Genomic DNA, 18298 nt, shown 5'->3' on the forward strand with positions numbered 1-18298 from the left:
CCTTTTGTTGACCATGATGGCTACTCCATTTCTTCTAATGGATTCCTGCCCACAGTAGTAGATATAATGGTCATCTGAGTTAAATTCACCCATTCCAGTCCATTTTAGTTTGCTGACTCCTAGAATGTCAACATTCACTCTTGCGTTGTCCTGTTTGACCACTTCCAATTTCCCTTGATTCATGGACATGACATTCCAGGTTCCTATGCAGTATTGCTCTTTACAGCATTGGACCTTGCTTCTATCACCAGTCACATCCATAACTGGGTATTGTTATTGCTTTGGCTCCATCCCTTCATTCTTTCTGGAGTTATTTCTCCACTGATCTCCAATGGCATATTGGGCCCCTACTGAGCTGGGGAGTTCATCTTTCAGTATCCTATCATTTTGCCTTTTCATACTGTTCATGGGGTTCTCAAGGCAAGAATACTGAAGTGGTTTTCCATTCCCTTCTCCAGTGGACCACATTCTGTCAGACCTCTCCACCATGACCTGGCCGTCTTGGGAAGCACCACATGGCATGGCTTAGTTTTACTGAGTTAGACAAGGCTGTGGTCCATGTGATCAGATTGACTATCCCTTAGAAGAAATGGAGTAGCCATCATGGTCAACAAAAGAGTCTGAAATGCAGTACTTGGATGCAATCTCAAAAACGACAGAATGATCTCTGTTTGTTTCTAAGGCAAACCATTCCATATCACAGTAATCCAAGCCTATTCCCCTACCAGTAACTCTGAAGAAGCTGAAATTGAACGGTTCTATGAAGACCTACAAGACGTTTTAGAACTAACACCCAAAAAAGATGTCTTTCATTATAGAGGACTGGAATGCAATAGTGGGAAGTCAAGAAACACCTGGGGTAACAGGCAAATATGGCCTTGGAATACGGAATGAAGCAGGACAATATTCTAGTTTTTCCCCTTTTTGAAATTTCACTCCAAATAGTTATTTCTTTATTAGGGTACATGTTGAGTGATAGATTTATAAAAAAAAGAAAAACTATGAAGATTTAGAGGTGTTATTTCACACATTTCTGTTTTGAAAATAGAAATTCTTGGAAAAAATTGACAGGCAGAGGACAGACCATAGGTCAGTATCTGTCATATGCAAAGAACTCTTAACAAACACCAGGAAGCACACGGAGCACCTGATATAAATCATATTAGAAAGCAAATAAAAGGAAATACATTCAGCTAGACAATTAATATGAACAGCTATTCAGACTTACTAGCTATCAGAATGTAATTTACGCTTACAATGAGGTGACACTTTATATCCTTTGTGTGTGTTTTAGTCGCTCAGTCATGTCTGACTCTTTGAGGTCCCATGAAATGTGGCCTGCCAGGCTTCTCTGTCCATGAGATTTCCCAGGGCAGAATATTGGAGCCGGTTGCCATTTCCTACTCCAGGGGATCTTCCTGACCCAGGGATCAAAGGGATTGAATCCTGTCCCCCTATCTCCTGCATTGGCAGGCAGATTCTTTACCACAAGTACCACCCAAGAAAGCTCCTTGTATCCTTTAGACTTGTAAAAAATTGGAAAAACTTATAATAGCTATTGCTGGCTGGGATGCAGGAAAAATGTTTATTTTGCTGGTATAAATATGTATATTGCTGGTATAAATAAATATATTGGTATAGCTGATTTTAAAGTATGCTGCTGCTGCTGCTAAGTCACTTCAGTCGTGTCAGACTCTGTGCGACCCCACAGACGGCAGCCCATCAGGCTCCCCCGTCCCTGGGATTCTCCAGGCAAGAGCACTGGAGTGGGTTGCCATTTCCTTCTCCAATGCATGAAAGTGAAAAGTGAAAGTGAAGTTGCTCAGCCGCGCCCTACTCTTCGCGACCCCATGTACTGCAGCCCACCAGGCTCCTCCATCCATAGGACTTTGCAGGCAAGAGCACTGGAGTGGGTTTTAATAGGTATACTGATTTTAAAGTATAGTGTTTTCTGACTGCTGTCAAGATCCAATTGACCAGAGGTAATAAGGTTCTATTATAACTGACTTAGGTTTCTCTCAGCTCAGTCGGTAAAGAATCTGCCTGCAATGCAGGAGACCCCAGTTTGATTCCTGGGTGGTATTCTTGTGCTTTCCTGGTGGCTCAGCTGGTAAAGAATCCTCCTGCAATGTGGGAGATCTGGTTTCGATCCCTGGCTTGGGAAGATCCCCTGGAGAAGGGAAAGGCTACCCACTCCAGTATTCTGGCCTGGAGAATTCTATGGACTCTATAGTCCATGGGGCCACAAAAAGTTGGACATGACTGAGCAACTTTCACGTTCATAACTGATGTGGGGCTTCTCTGGTAGCTCAGATGGTAGTGAATCTGCCTGCAATGCAGGAAACTTGGGTTCCATCCCTGGGTTGAGAAGATCCCCTGGAGGAGGGCATGACAGCCCACTCCAGTATTCTTGCCTGGAGAATCCCCATGGACAGAGGAGCCTGTGGAGCTAACAGTCCATGGGGTCGCAGAGTTGGACACGACTGAGCGACTAAGCACAGCACAGAAATATGAATACCCCTATCTAGTTAATTAAGACATTTATCACTTCTCATAGTTATCTTTTTAAAAGAACATGTAACATTTTAGTGAGAACAACCATTTAAAAAAAACATTCTAGTCACATTTGTTAAAATATATATACTCTTTGACCCAGCAGCCTGCTTCTTAAAATGCATCATGCAGATCTGAAATCACCAGTGCTTAACTCTACATGTACAGTTCTTCATTTGAAGCATTGTGGGCGGGGGGCTGGGAAGGGGGGCAGGCAGGCGAGTAGTTTTCTGAAGTGTAGTCATTTTTTATGAGATTGTATACGTTTACCAGGTAGTATTGTTTGATTCATTTCATGTCATGGCTTTGAATATTTTGATTTGTGCGTTATGTTATACACATTGTTCCATTTATGTGAATATTGAAAGATCAGTTTTTAAACAATTACACAGTAAAACAATTGTTCATAGTAGTAATATTTTGCAGAGATGCTGTCTTCTAAATTAATATTACAGTTGGATAATCACATTTAAAAATCTACCTCAGGAAAGATGTCAGTTCATAGGAAAAGATATTAAATTCTGCTTCATGCTTCATCTAAAACTATAAAACCAGCTTTAAAAAGCTGTTTTCTATGAACACATGCAAGATAATTAGTTGAAATAACTTTTTGATATAACTGTTATAATACTAGTTTTGATTTCTTTTTTTTAATTAATTAATTTATTTTAATTGGAGGCTAATTATAATATTGTGGTGGGTTTTGCCATACATTCACATGAATCAGCCATGAGTGTACATGTGTCCCCCATCCTGAATCCCCCTCCCACCTCCCTCCCCATCCCACCCTTCAGGGTCATCCCAGTACACCATCCCTGAGCACCCTGTCTCATGCATCGAGCCTGGACTGGCAATCTGTTTCACATATGGTAATATACATGTTTCAATGCTATTCTCTCAAATCATCCCACCCTTACCTTGATTTCTGTGTGAAAAGTTAAAATTTTCTATATATGATAGGAAATCTGATAAATACATGTTAAATACTAAACAAAAATGTATTGAATTTTAACAACTTCTCTACCATCTTTGTTATGAAATAAATATCTAGAAAAATTAGTATGGCAGAATTGATTAAAATAATAAATACATACATATATATATTTTGGTACTACTTTTTATCTATGTTATTGGATTCTGTTTGGAGGCTGGGAATAAGGAATTTCAAGATAAAAATTATATACTGAAGAAAAATTATTGTATTATAATCATGAGAGCTTAAGTTTCTCACATTTTCCAGTAAAACCTTCATTCTGGTGATATAGAGGTATTTTTTATAGTGTAAAAAATACATAATGAGTGATAAAATAAAGGAGATAGATATAAACTAAATCTAAAGAAGAAAAAAAAGTTTTAGGATTTAATTTAATACCCCTTCCATGTATATTTAACATTGCAATTAAAATTTCACGTACAATTCTGACTCATAAGCTGTTTGGAGTTAACTATCATGAAGCATACGTTTCATGCTTCCAAAGCTATTTTAAAGTGCTCTGTATATTCTATATGTACTTAAAACTTGAATTAAACAATCAGATATTAGAATTGTATGTATATATTTACTTTTCTACTTCTAAAAAATGTTTAAAATAGCTTATAATAATGTATTTACTTTGTATTTTGTAATTTTGTAATGGTAAAGCTTATAGGATAAAAATCAAGAAAGAGTCGATTTTTCTTTCTACTCTGCCTTTCCCTCAGTGTCCAGAATAAACAGACTAGTTCTTCAAAAGAAAGACATGTTTTCAAGTAATTTAATCCTAAGTCATCTGATTATATGGATGATAGAGATAAAAACAATGAATAAATGCAGTCATAACCTTGTCATGTCACCACGGGCAATGCACCAGTTTCTGGACATAATTAACAGTCTCCCACCACCACTTACAAAACTTTCAGAACTTCAGTGAAGGAATTACTTCTATCAGCCTTCACTTTACAAAAAAAGGAGGGGGGAAAGAGGTTCTAAATTTGGTGAAACCATTTCTGCAAGAGTATGAGGTCTAGATATGTAATGCTTAAATTTAGCTTGATTCAAATAGAGAAATAATAATAGCTAAAGGATAGATTGAAAGCATATTCTTTAGGATATTTTTCTTCATATAGTTTCTCTCTACCAGATTTTTTAAATGAGCTTGAAAGAAAATGAATCAAGGTTAATATCTTTAGTTGGAGCCTTGTATACATAATTTATGTTGACTTAGATATTACACAAGGAGATGTTAGGGAGTTAATGTGTATTCTAACTATAATGGAGGGCCATACAACCCACATCTCTGCAAGGATAATTCATGGCTCAATTATGAACAATAAGGTGCCATCTTTTTCTACCATTAGCATATTCTAAATTTGCAAAATATAATTATTATATCTATGTGAATGATAACCTGTAAATTCCTTAGCTATTTCTTCAATGCTTCAAAAAAAAAAAAAAAAGCATTTTAAGTACAGATCTAGTTTTATCATTGGATAAATCTAGAAAACGTATTGTGCTTAGTTGTTCAGTTATGTCTGACTCTTTGAGACCTCATGAACTATATAGCCCACCAGGCTCCTCTGTCCATGAGGATTCTCCAGGCAGAATACTGGAGTGGGTTGCCATGCCTTCCTCCAGGAGATCTTCCCAACCCAGGAATCAAACCCAGGTCTCCCACACTGCAGGCAGATTCTTTACCATCTGAGCCATCAGGGAAGCCTGTATTAGGCTCATGATAATTCCTAGGAAATTTGTACTTACTCTTTAATTGTAATTTCTGTAAAGCTTTATTTGATGATCTGTGTATAGCCTAGAAGTTAAAACAGGGTAGCTTCTCCTGCATACTTCTTTCTTGTTGTTGAGCACTTGAGGACCAGAAATAATTTTCCTAGACACTTTGGTAGCAAGGATGCAGAAGATCCTAGAGACAGCATTTAAAGGAAAGAAACTTTTGTGCTATTTCACATAAATATGTATCTATCTATCCATCTATCTATAGATAGAGATAGATAACTAAGATGATATAACAAGAACAGCTCTTCATATTTTTCCCTCCCCGTATAAATAAATGACTAAAATATTTTGATCTGATATTTTTATTCAAGGCAGTATTAGAAGATATAATTTTGATAGCCAAGCCTTCAATCCTCCTTTAAATATGTGAGATTATACCTTCACTGTAATTGCTTGTGATTTTGAAAATCTATGAAACTTAATAAGATGTGAATGGCTTGTTTACATATAAAACATAAAGTATTTAAAAGTATAGTAAATTGGTGGTTAAGCTCTGTAGGTGTTCTCCTCTGGCAAAGTTGTTTAGCATATATAAATCACTAAAATAATAGAAAATAACCCAAGCTCAAGTTAGGAATGACTATTTAAGAAAATAATTTTAAAAGTAGTTTGAGATTCAGAAAAAAATGCCATTGAAGAAACCGTAATCTTTTGGAAAAAGCTTTTCTGAAATTTGCATGTGACTAAGAATTGTGATAGTACTTTGGCCACCTCATGCGAAGAGTTGACTCATTGGAAAAGACTCTGATGCTGGAAGGGGTTGGGGGCAGGAGGAGAAGGGGACGACAGAGGATGAGATGGCTGGATGGCATCACTGACTCGATGGACGTGAGTTTGAGTGAACTCCCGGAGTTGGTGATGGACAGGGAGGCCTGGCGTGCTGTGATTCATGGGGTCGCAAAGAGTCGGACACGACTGAGTGACTGAACTGAAGAATTGTGAAGTCCCATAAATTATTAAGGACTGAATTTTACACACCTGCTGTCACGACTAGCAATAGGGCAAATCTCTCCAGTTTGGCTTTATTTGCATTAGAAAATGGAAGAGGAGTGAGAAGTAATTACAAAAGTCATCTTCCCAAACCTTGCTGTTCAACTTTGAAATGCAAATTCCGTGCAGTGATCATAGAATATTGGCAGATGATGACAGGGAATTGCATCACAAATCCAGATAGTCCCCAAACCTAGGGATTTCTGATTGGTCCTAGGATGAATTCATGTTCATTTAATTTTCTTTCCTCTCCTAAGACTAAAGTTCTGGATATTTGATCCATTTACTTTTCTATTCTTGCAATCCTATAGAAAGAAGGCTAACATAATTGGAAAATAATTGGGAAGTTACAAAATTATAGCAAGAACAACACTTGCAGCGATAGTTGGTTGTGGTCTGGTCTTTGTTGAAAGGCAAGTGAAGTTCGAAGGGCTGTTCTTTGTATTTGTCTTTTTAAAATGTCTGTGTAGATAGCTCTTGAGTTGTACAAGCTTACCTACTCTCTGCATTGTGATCTCACAGAGTTGCATCAACTTTAAGGGCAGATAGTTTCACACTGACAGTGATTGTCAGTATGAAAGTGACTATAAAATTAATATCATTTTATTCAGTGTCACAAGGTCATCACATTATGTGTGTGAATTTAAATAAGTTCTACTTTCTGTCTGGCTCTTCAAAACAACCCCAAGTGGACAATATATTAAACTGAATGCCATGCAACCTACGTAAGTTTCTCATTATCATCCATTAAATAAATGGCCAAGGTAGCATTTGTGCCAAGTTTGTCTGACTGTAATATTCCCATCCCCTTTCTGCTGCTTCGTGTCAAATACTAGTTTCCTAAAATTCTCTTTCTTCACAAACAGGCTTCTTTGTCTGGTACTGCTTTTGTTATACTGCTATTATGGTCTTATATCGAGACAAGGATCTCACATCTTCAGATGAGTTTTTAATTTTTTAATACATGATACTTGTTTTAGGCATTCCAATCATATTCTCTCATTCTTACCTACTTAAGTATTACTTCTCACTTCTTTCCCAGAAGTCTTGTCCCACTAACATTATTGTCTGGCTCACTTACTCGCTATAGAAAACACATTTTTCTCCATCCTTTTGGGAAGTCTCCTTTGCTCCAGGCCTTAGAAGGCCTGGGCTTCCCTCATGGCTCAGAGATTAAAGCGTCTGTCTGTAATGCAAAGACCCGGGTTCAGTCCCTGGGTTGGGAAGATCCCCTGGAGAAGGAAATGATAACCCACTCCAGTATTCTTGCCTGGAGAATCCCATGGACGGAGGAACCTGGTAGGCTACAGTCCACAGGGTCACAAAGAGTCGAACACGACCAAGAAACTTCACTTTCACTTTCACTTTAGAAGCCCTAAGCTTATATACTAGTTTATGAAACATGATTAAGTATGATTTTTTTTTTCTCATTTTGTAGATGAGAACACTGAAGCTTATAAAGTTTAAATGCTTGCTCAGGGTTACATAGCTCTTAAGTGGAGGATCTGAGAATTGTACTCGGTCTGTATTTAAATAGTATGCAATATTACCTTCCCTTAAGTGAGGAATGTAGAAGGTTGATTTATCATAATTTGTATCCTGCTCTATAATAATTACTACAGTAATTTTTCCTCCCAGTACAGGATACCAATCTATTCCCCATGCAAAGATAAGAAAGGTTTGCTAGTAATGTAATGGTTTGCTAGTAATGTAATGTAAAGGTTTGCTAGTAATGTTTTTATAAAAAAGAATATCATGGAATTTGAAAGAATATTATATTTCTTTGGTAAAATTTTAAGATTGCTAAGCAACCACCCTTTGAAAACTTTTTGTTGTATCATGTTGTAATGTGGTTTATATTCTCTCTGTATTATTCATAGCAATTTCCTAAACCTCATCAGTTTTTGAATTTGCTTATATATAATGAAGAAAGACTTTTCTTTAGAACCAAGTTTTTAAGGCAGAGTGTGTGTATGTAATGAAAGATTTGATTTTCATTTATATATATATTACATATATATAATACCTATCCTAACTTTGAATACTGAATTTTTTGCTACTTTGGTAATAATTTAATAATTCTTAGTAGTTTGAATAAAAAGATTTGAGAACCACATATGAGTGATAAAATATAAGTATGTTCTTTGTTTTTGTTTGTTTGTTTGTTTTGTTCTTTGTTTTTAAAGGAAAAGGACAGGAATTCATTAGCAAGATAGAGGAGTAAACTCAGAAATCAATAACCCAAGAAAAGACAACAGAAAATCAACCAAATAAGAATTTATAATTTCATTAGAGACATATTGGTCATTGTTTCATTATATGTAACTATCTTAGAAAAAACTAAGCCATCTAGCATGAATTTAATTTGACAAGTTTTTCTCTAGACATTTATAGAAGATACGAACAGTAAACATGTTTGTGTTTTAGGACAATCATAATTTTTTTAAAAGCCTCTATTATAGATCTTTAAAAACCTCCTCATTAGTCTGAGTAGTGACAGGTTCACACAGACCTTTCTATCACCACTGAAATGCCGACAAAAATAGTAATTGCTTTTTTCTCTAGGATCAATTTTCTTGCCATAGTTCAGGCTGCTGAACAATCATTCCATCAGTTGTTTGGTTGTGGTCCTTGAATAAACTCCATTTTTTCCCGTGGCTGGAATCAGCATTTGATTCAGGAAGATTTACTAACACTTTATAACTCTGATAGTTTTCTTCTTTTATTAAATATCTTTAAAACTTCTTATAAACTTTTATAATAGTAATAAAAAATATTCAACTAGCTATCATCATGCTGTTAAAACCAACATCTTTTCCTATACTTTAGTTGAGGAGCATCAGGCATTGTTTAGTGTAGATAAGTAAAAGAAAAACAAAAAGTAATTTTAAACAGAGTTATGAATCTTAATAAACAAAAATGATTGGCTAGTTCTTTTTCAAAGCATGATTTTGTTCTTCACCCATGGCCAAATTGGGATAATTTACTGAGAAATATAAATATAATGTTCCTTAAAAGTAGAAGAATGAGTTTTCAAAGCTACGAAGATAAAATGCAAACTTGACCTTAGAATTTATGTATCCACTGGGAAATTCTCTGAAGCAAGTTCTTTTAAATGTCATTGAATACGTTCTTAACCTCTACAGCTTTTTCCACTACTGCGTTGTTCTGCTTCATTTATTTTTGCCTCTCCTATCACATCCAAGCTCGCTTTTCTTCTTCAAGGTGGTTAGTTGCTTGCTTGTCTCAAGTTTGCTTTTCTGTACCCACTCTCAATGCTAGACTTGTGTCCTCATCCAGATACTTAATGTGTTCCAATGATTTAAATGGGGATTGGTGATAGTAGAATATTTATATATGCTAATAACAGCTGGTGAATTTTGATAGGAAAATGTTCACCTTTATATACTGACCATTTTTATGATAACATTTTCATATATTCTCCCTCAGGGACTCTGTCTTCCTCTTGTAAAGTGTGAAATATTTTGAAATACAACATTTTCATAAATGTCCAATTATGCTATAAAAAACAGTTCTTTCCTGAATTCTATGTGAAAAAAAAATCCAGTATATTTTTACCATTTTAGCTTGCATAAGCATGATTCTTAGTAAGAATAAACTTAAATCTGATGACTACTTTTTCTTCATACTCCAAAATGATGACTTTAAAATATATTTTAGCTTATAGATTGCAATGCAGTGACAAACATCATCTCATTAGATATTTATAATAAGCCTCTAATATCCTTAGGACTCCTATTGTTAATGAAAAAAATATCATGAAGTTAAATGACTTGTGCAAGGCTATATCAGTTTGGATATTTTCATACAAAGATAATAAAAACCCAATTCAAACTCACATAAATAATAAAGAAAATTGTTATTCACATAATAGAAAAAGCAAGATTCAAGGTTGACTTAACACAGTGGGTTCAGCGCTGGAGCTACTTCCTTGGAATTTTCGGCCTTTGCCACCATGAATTCTTTTTTTGGGGGGAGTGGGGGTGCTGTGGTGGAGGGCTTTAGAATGGGAATGAAATGACTAGAGGAGATACTGATTTCAGATTTCTTTGAAGAAATGTGAAGCAAGGAGAGAGACTTTCTGTGGCTGCTGTAAGATTAAATTCAAATTTCCAAGAAACCATACCTAGCTTCATTTCACCCCGTGGCCCAGATTTGGCCACATGCTCACTTCTGCTGTAATTCACGTTGACAGAGGTGAGTCATTCATTGATACATCTCTATTATTTCTCCTTCATAAAACAATGATTATAAATAGAACAGTAAATAGTTACTTGTGTGCGGTTAGCAATTTAATTTGTCTCACATGTGGTAGAACATGAGTGCCTCAGGGTAGGCTTTGTGTCTTTATTGTTTCCCAGGTGACCAGTGGCACTCACTCATTCTCTCCCACCCCCCCCCCCGCCCCTCCCTCCTCTGGCCAACCCCCCCCCCCCCGTGTGTTCCTTTGCAGTATCTCTGAGCCTGTTTCTGTTTGGTTCTGTTCTGTTCACAGTGTATGGTTTGGTAGGTTCTGCATGGAAACGACTGATATGAGGTATTTCATGTAGCATAATACCCTCTAAAGGTCTCTCCAGGTTCCTGCAGACTGTGAGATTTCATTCCCTTCTGGTGGTTGAGTCCCATTCCTCTGTTAACCACGTCCCTTCAACATAGCAGGTAGTTGATAAATATTTGGTTATTAAATTAATAAAAGATATGGGAAGTTCTTGTAATTACTTTTGTATGGCCGCTAGTATTTTACTTAGGTAGAGTGGGGACTGGAGTCCATCTACTCTTCCTGGGATAAATTTACTTCAGAAAGTATTTTAAGCTGTTATCCTTGTTATAAAGGGTCTTAGTACATTCCTTCTCTCTCTTTCTCTCCCACCCTCAGCTTTCCCTCCTTCATCCCTTTTTCTCTGTCACTCCCCCATCTGTCTCTAGTATTTTACTGTTAATATAACAGATAAAAATACACCATACTTACTCATGAACAAAACCAGTCTGCAAAAATAATCTTGGGTCTCATTCTCAAACTTACTGCATTAGCAGAAGTTCAGTAATTCTGAGTTAAACTTTGCTGCTCCTTTAATTATTCAGGCTCTTCCAGAGTTCATAACCCCACATCAGTGATGTTGCCTTGATTTGATTCATCATACAGGTTCACTTTATCCCTCTAATATGCTAAAACTCATCTTCATAGACTATCTCAGACAAAAGCTCTTCAGACTTTGTTTTCTAACATTGTAGCTCCCCATGCTAAACCACTTCAGTGCATACACAGCCTTCTCTCTGGACTACACATAAGTCCATCACATCTAAGCTGTTTGCCTCTCTGATGAGCTGATCCATATAAAAGTCAAACAGATGGTTATTATCTTAGTTCTCAATACAAAGAATCCACATAGAGCTGTTTGGTCCTAAGTTTGTTCATAGAAAAGCAAACTGGACTCACTATTTAGAAGCATGCTATTTTTGATAATTTTAAAATGATTCTTTTGTCATTCTTCTCATTAAAGAAGAGAAAAAGAAAATCACCAAATATAATTTCTGGTAGGATTCCCCACAATATTAAGTACTTCTCATGTTTTACTTTGTTTTTGTTTTTGGAAATACACTAATTTATGTAAGTTGGCCAGGGAAACTTGAACAAAATCCTGGGAATAACTGATGATTTCATTAGGCTCAGTTTAGTACTCTATTAGACTATACTGAGTTATCAAAAAATATTCACATTCCTGTTATTGAAAAACATTATTTTTGAAATGAAAAACTAGTATCTGGCTATGACATTCAAGTAAAATTTAAAAAAAAAATTTGAAGTTTTCTGTACCAAACCAGAACAGAAACATAGGAAAATGCTAATGTATTTGTCAAGAGGAGCTGTGTTTCAGCACACCTCTGCACCTACTCTGCTGGTGTCTTAACTAGCCATGTGGACACATTGCAACACCTCAAAGTCTCCATAGCTTAATCTGAAAATCTGGGAGAATAATAATACCTAATTTCTCAGGTAGAACACAGGATTAAATAAGATAAGGAGTGTGGTGTAAACACTTAGCTTAATTCTTACCTCACAATAAATACTAAAGGTTATTAACTATTATTATTCTTCCCTAACACATATATTTACAGATGAAAATAGATACTTACATGGTAATTATCAAACTTTTTTACTTGAATTAAATGCTTTCTGGAAGCTTAGAGATACACTTAAAATTTTTATCTAGATTTTATTTTCTTACCCTTGAGCAGCTACCGTTTATCTTGACTCCTTTCATTGCTCTGATTTTTTTCTTATCCCCAAAGTGAAGATACAGTTCTGCATAGTTCTAACCTTGCATGGAGAGATCAGAATTGAATGAACTGAAATAACTTCCTGAAACATTGCCCAGATTTCAGCCTAAAACTTAGAGAGGAAGAAACAGTAACTAAATGTAAAAATGGTCAGCTGAATTTTACCCATTTTAACTTATTTCATCTTCTCAGCATCCCTACAACAGTGACAGGGAAGTTTTATTATCCCCCTTTACATAATCAGAATTAGTTCCTGATGAGGTTAAATGACCTCCCTAAGGTCTCATGTTTGGGAACTGGCCAGACAGTAACTCGATTATAAAACATAGTGCTGTTTTGTTTCTACTGCATTATCTCCCCATTATCTTCCAAAACATAGCTTAATCTTTTAAAAAAATACATTTTACTTATCTTTTCTTTCACTCTTCCATCTTTTAACTAGGCAAAGCCATGCTCAAACAATGCCACCATTGTGAGGATATAGGAATTACTGATGGAAGAATGAAGTATTAGGACATACAGGGGACTATTAATTTTTCTAACACTTGATTATTCATCTTTTGTAATGAAAGTATCCCAAGTTTGCCAAGAAAAGTAACAGAACACTATCTAAATAGTTCATTCTTGTTTCATGAGTTCTAAGAATATATGTTTGGTATTTCATTAGGAGGAGTCACCAAACTCAGACACAGTTGTATTCATGGCTGTGGTTAATATTACAGTGGAATGATACACAATGGATTATTAACGGAAAAGATACATTGGGCAGAGTCTGGAGGTTCCATCTACTAGATTTGGGAAGTCTTCCCTCTCAGGGAGTGCCACATCAAATGTTAATTGTAGGGACACACCTGCAGTTTCTGCCCAGGGAAACCTGCTAGAGACTGGGTCCATGGTCTTCAGTGGGAACTGGTCTACTGTCATTCTTTGCCCAATGATTAGCCATACTCATAGAAATTCCTGAATCCCAGAAGGAAAACAGATGTTCCTTCTGCTTTCAGGCTGGTACAGTGAATTCAATCCCCGAGGCAATCAAAAATGCCTTAGCAATGTAGAGAAGATCAAAAGCCAAGTTCTCCAACACTAGCTCAGGGCCACCCCTGCAAATAGGCTCTTCTAAGGAATGTTAGAAGAGGAGACCTGCGCAGGAGACCTACTGTGTTACTCTGTCCTGTACACTGTACAGTGCCAATATGTGGAGGACAGTAAAATACAGCAGGATTCTGAATCCAAATATACAATTATAATATGAGAAAGAACCCTAAATAATGGCAGTAGTCTGTTATCAGTTCAGTTCAGCTGCTTGGTCGTGTCTGACTCTTTGTGACCCCATGAACTGCAGCACTCAGGCCTCCCTGTCCATCACCAACTCCTGGAGTTCACCCAAACCCATGTCCATTGAGTCGATGATGCCATCCAACCATCTTATCCTCTGTCGTCCCCTTCTCCTCCCGCCTTCAATCTTTCCCAGCATCAGGATCTTTTCAAATGAGTCAGCTTTTTACATCAGGTAGAATGATCCTAATAGTCTAACTCCAGGTTTTCAAAATTTTCTGCAGAATTTTGTGTACTATGTAAAGACAGATCAAATCAAGATGGTTAAATATGACATTTATTAGGGAAGTTCAGGTGGTTCAGTGGTAAGGAATCCACTTTAAAAAACTGTAGACCCAAGAGATGTGGATTTGAACCCACTCCAATATTCTTGACTAGAAAATTCCATGGACAGAGGAGGCTGACAGACCATAGTCCATGGGACCCCAAAGAGTCAGACATGACTAGGCACCATCCACACGCACATAGCACACTCAGGTAAATAAATAAATAAAAACGACATATAGTGCTTTTGAAAATCTAAGACCTTAGTGGTTTAGAAGGATGAAAATGGATATTTAAAATATAGAGTAGATGCTTGGGGCTGGTGCACTGGGACGACCCAGAGGGATGGTACAGGGAGGGAGGAGGGAGGAGGGTTCAGGATGGGGAACACGTGTTTAAATTTTGAAATTTAATTTTTTTTTAATAAATAAAAAAAAGAAAAAATATAGAGTAGACCATGTTAAATGCTTTAATCAGTGTTCAAAGGATTAAGGAAGTATAAAGAAAGGAAATAAGAATTTTCTTTAAAATGATTTAAGAAATCTCCAGGATGTAGTGACGTTTAAGCTGTATCATCCTGAAAGATTTTTATGGCAAGATAGTACAAAGACATTTTGTTAGAGGGAACAAACATAGAGCACTGTGAATGTGCAAGATACCAGAGTATTCATACAAGATATGTCTACTTTGTACACTGTAGTGTTACACAGTAATATATGTGATTACATGATTAACATAATGCTAGATGTTATTATAATTATAAAATCAGCATTCATTATAATATTAAGCATAAATGAAGTCAGACTTGTAAACTGAGCTGAAGTTGCAAGGGTTTTAAATTCCCTACCAAAGGGATTGGTTTCCTCACTTTCTAAAATTGGAGCTATACCATTGGTTATTAGGAAACAAATTATTTCCCACAATATCAAAATAATGTGATAGCATTTGTATTCATGTTTATCACTTAGGACATTACAAACGTTTTTAAAGCTGTATGCCAAGAACTATGGGTGGATGAAGACCAAAATATTTATTTCTTATTGTAAATCACAACTTACTTATTTTTTGATGTTCATATAAATCTGATATTTTACTTACTATCTATGCAATACAGAACAATAAAAAGTTTAGCCAAACATGATTGTTCTATGTTTAAGCAAATTCCTTGAAGAATTGTACTAAATTTAATTAAGATTTCAAATTGATTGAACTTAGTATCTGATGTACAAATATGTATAGACATGGTAAATAATTTTTTACCCAATCATACTGAAAATTTTATATTCATCTTTTTAGACTCATATTTGATTATGCCTTCCTACATTAATATGATTGAGTTAAAGTATTAGGGTTCAATATGTAGTTCAGTTCAGTCGCTCAGTCATGTCCGACTCTTTGCGACCCCATGAATCGCAGTACGCCGGGCCTCCCTGTCCATCACCAACTCCCGGAGTTCACTGAGACTCATGTCCATCGAGTCAGTGATGCCATCCAGCCATCTCATCCTCTGTCGTCCCCTTCTCCTCCTGCCCCCAATCCCTCCCAGCATCAGTCTTTTCCAATGAGTCAACTCTTCGCATGAGGTGGCCAAAGTACTGGAGTTTCAGCTTTAGCATCATTCCTTCCAAAGAACATCCAGGGCTGATCTCCTTCAGAATGGACTGGTTGGATCTCCTTGCAGTCCAAGGGACTCTCAAGAGTCTTCTCCAACACCACAGTTCAAAAGCATCAATTCTTTGGCACTCAGCTTTCTTCACAGTCCAACTCTCACATCCATACATGACTACTGGAAAAACCATAGGCTTGACTAGACAGACCTTAGTTGACAAAGTAATGTCTCTGCTTTTTAATATGCCATCTAGGTTGGTCATAACTTTCCTTCCAAAGAGTAAGCGTCTTTTAATTTCAATATGTAGTAATTTATTCTGTTAGGTGCTAAGTATACTTATATCTAAAAAATTGAGTTATGTAGAGTGTATAATTATTGTATTAAGCATTGTTTATCTACTTTAAAATTATCTTTTCATTTTATTTCTTTTGTAGTATTTTATGTTTTTTCATCAATTTTTTTTTGTTTTTTTGTTTGTTTGTTTGTTAGTTTTCAATAGGAACAAAATTTTCTTGGGATGGTATTAGAAATAATTCAGAAATAAGATGTAAGAAGACCACTTTATTCAGGATATTATTCATGTAAGCTATTTTCAAAAATATCAAAGAGCCACCAAAATGGGTCACATTCTCCAAATGATAGATTTGGGTTTTGGAACAAATGTTGCGTACTTCCTTCCTTAAAAACCATGCCATTCTGAGGAAGAACTAATTATCTTAAGGCTCTGAGTCAACTGTTGCCAAATGGCCTCACAGTTAGCGACAGAAGAGAAATGAAGCACAGTGCAGTAAACCTTAGGGATTCACCTGGCCTCCTTCACAGCCAAGATTGTTCCTATGGTGTCAGACAACAATTAAAGAACCTGCAATTGAAGGTGACTCAGAAAAGGGCAAACAGCAAAGTGCAACTCTCTCAACCAGGTCATCCACAGCACAGGAAAAGAATAACCAGAACACAGTGAGAGAGTAGGAAGAGGCTAGAAACATTTTGAAAAGCAGATGTGAATTGGTAATTATCTTCCGAGATATCTAGAGAAGTAGAGCGAGTACTGGCATTATGTTTACCATAACCCTTCACTATATGTAATCTTGAGAAATCATATTTTGTCTGTAGCCTTCAGTTTCTTCACAAATAAAATCAAGGCAAGGGGTAAATAATTTCTTAAGCTGTTTTTAAATGGCAACATTCTATAAATCTTTACATAAAATCATATATCTATAAAGTATTTTAATGTAAGTACCAAAAGAAGCACATCTTTTCTACACAACACATTGAATAGACCTGGCATATAACAGGCACTCAGAGCAGTATTTGTTGAGTGAATAAATAAGCCAGAAAATAAAAGTGAGAGGTCAGTGGGTTGGTTAAATGGCTATCAGCCGAAGGAAAGCGTATGTTAACGGGACAGCGTTGCATTAAGACTTTGTTTCTCTCTTCCTCTTTAAGGCAAACTGTATCCTTGGTGATGGCAGGGCAAGGCGGGTAAGAAGGGATACCCTAGGATGTTTCAAAGTCTCTTATAGGTTTTCACATTCCTGTTTGGAAAAGCTGAAAACTGGTTTGAAGTCCTTAAGACAAAAAAAAAGAAAAGTACCATTTCTGACCAGTTCTCTGTCATTCAAATAACTCCAGACCTTCCCTGATCAGATTGCTATTTCATGACAACAGAGCCTAACGTTTCCTTGGCTACACTTTCAAGTTGAATAAATTAGAGAACAATATCATTAGAGTTAATAAACAGTATTTAATTTCAAAATTCATCTCTCCAACTGGTACATCGTGGCTAACCCTTGCCAAATGTAGCCATAGCATTTGTTTAATCAGCTTATTACTATAACACATCACTGGGCTAGCTTGAATGGAAATCCGATGATTGCACTTCATGTATTTAAAACATCACCTGATTTTCAGAAAATGTTATGTTATCATCAGATTGGGAGGTTAATTATATACTCCAAATAGTTGTAACATTGTCTTCCTAATGTTTATAGATTTCCAAGCCAGATCCAGTTTCCAGAAATGCATGATGAAAATGCAGTTAGATTAGAGTAGATACTATAGGGAAATGGAAATTGTCATTTTATTTTCAGGTTGCTCTTTGGGTTTGGGAGGACATTAAATTACACTATGGAACATTGATCTGTCAAGTGAAAATTTAAGCTGTGGTGCATTTTCTGATGTGCAGTCTAAGACTAAACATTTATTTTTCTGGTCTGTTTTGCTGTTCCTAGAAATTAATAATGACAGAAATAAATACATTTCATATAGTAAGATCTCCAGCAGTGGATGTTGACACAATCTGATTTATTTGTTTAATATTGAGACTTCAGTAGAGTTGCTCAGTTCAAAAGCATTATGGATATTATATTTAAAAGTGGAAACTTTAAATGGATATTTTATGCCAATTTGCAAGGTAATAATTATTAAACATATAAAATATCTACAGCAAAGTTTAAGTAATACACTCATACTGACAC

General features: G+C 36.1%; 1 protein-coding gene across 1 annotated transcript in view; it reads left to right on the forward strand.

The window, feature by feature from the left end:
• Nucleotides 1-18298, forward strand: part of CCSER1 (coiled-coil serine rich protein 1) — a 1463256-nt gene that overhangs the window by 938383 nt on the left and 506575 nt on the right. The window lies entirely within an intron of this gene.

Source organism: Bubalus kerabau, chromosome 7 (genome assembly GCF_029407905.1).
Source record: "Bubalus kerabau isolate K-KA32 ecotype Philippines breed swamp buffalo chromosome 7, PCC_UOA_SB_1v2, whole genome shotgun sequence".
NCBI classification, from domain to species: Eukaryota; Metazoa; Chordata; class Mammalia; order Artiodactyla; family Bovidae; genus Bubalus; species Bubalus kerabau.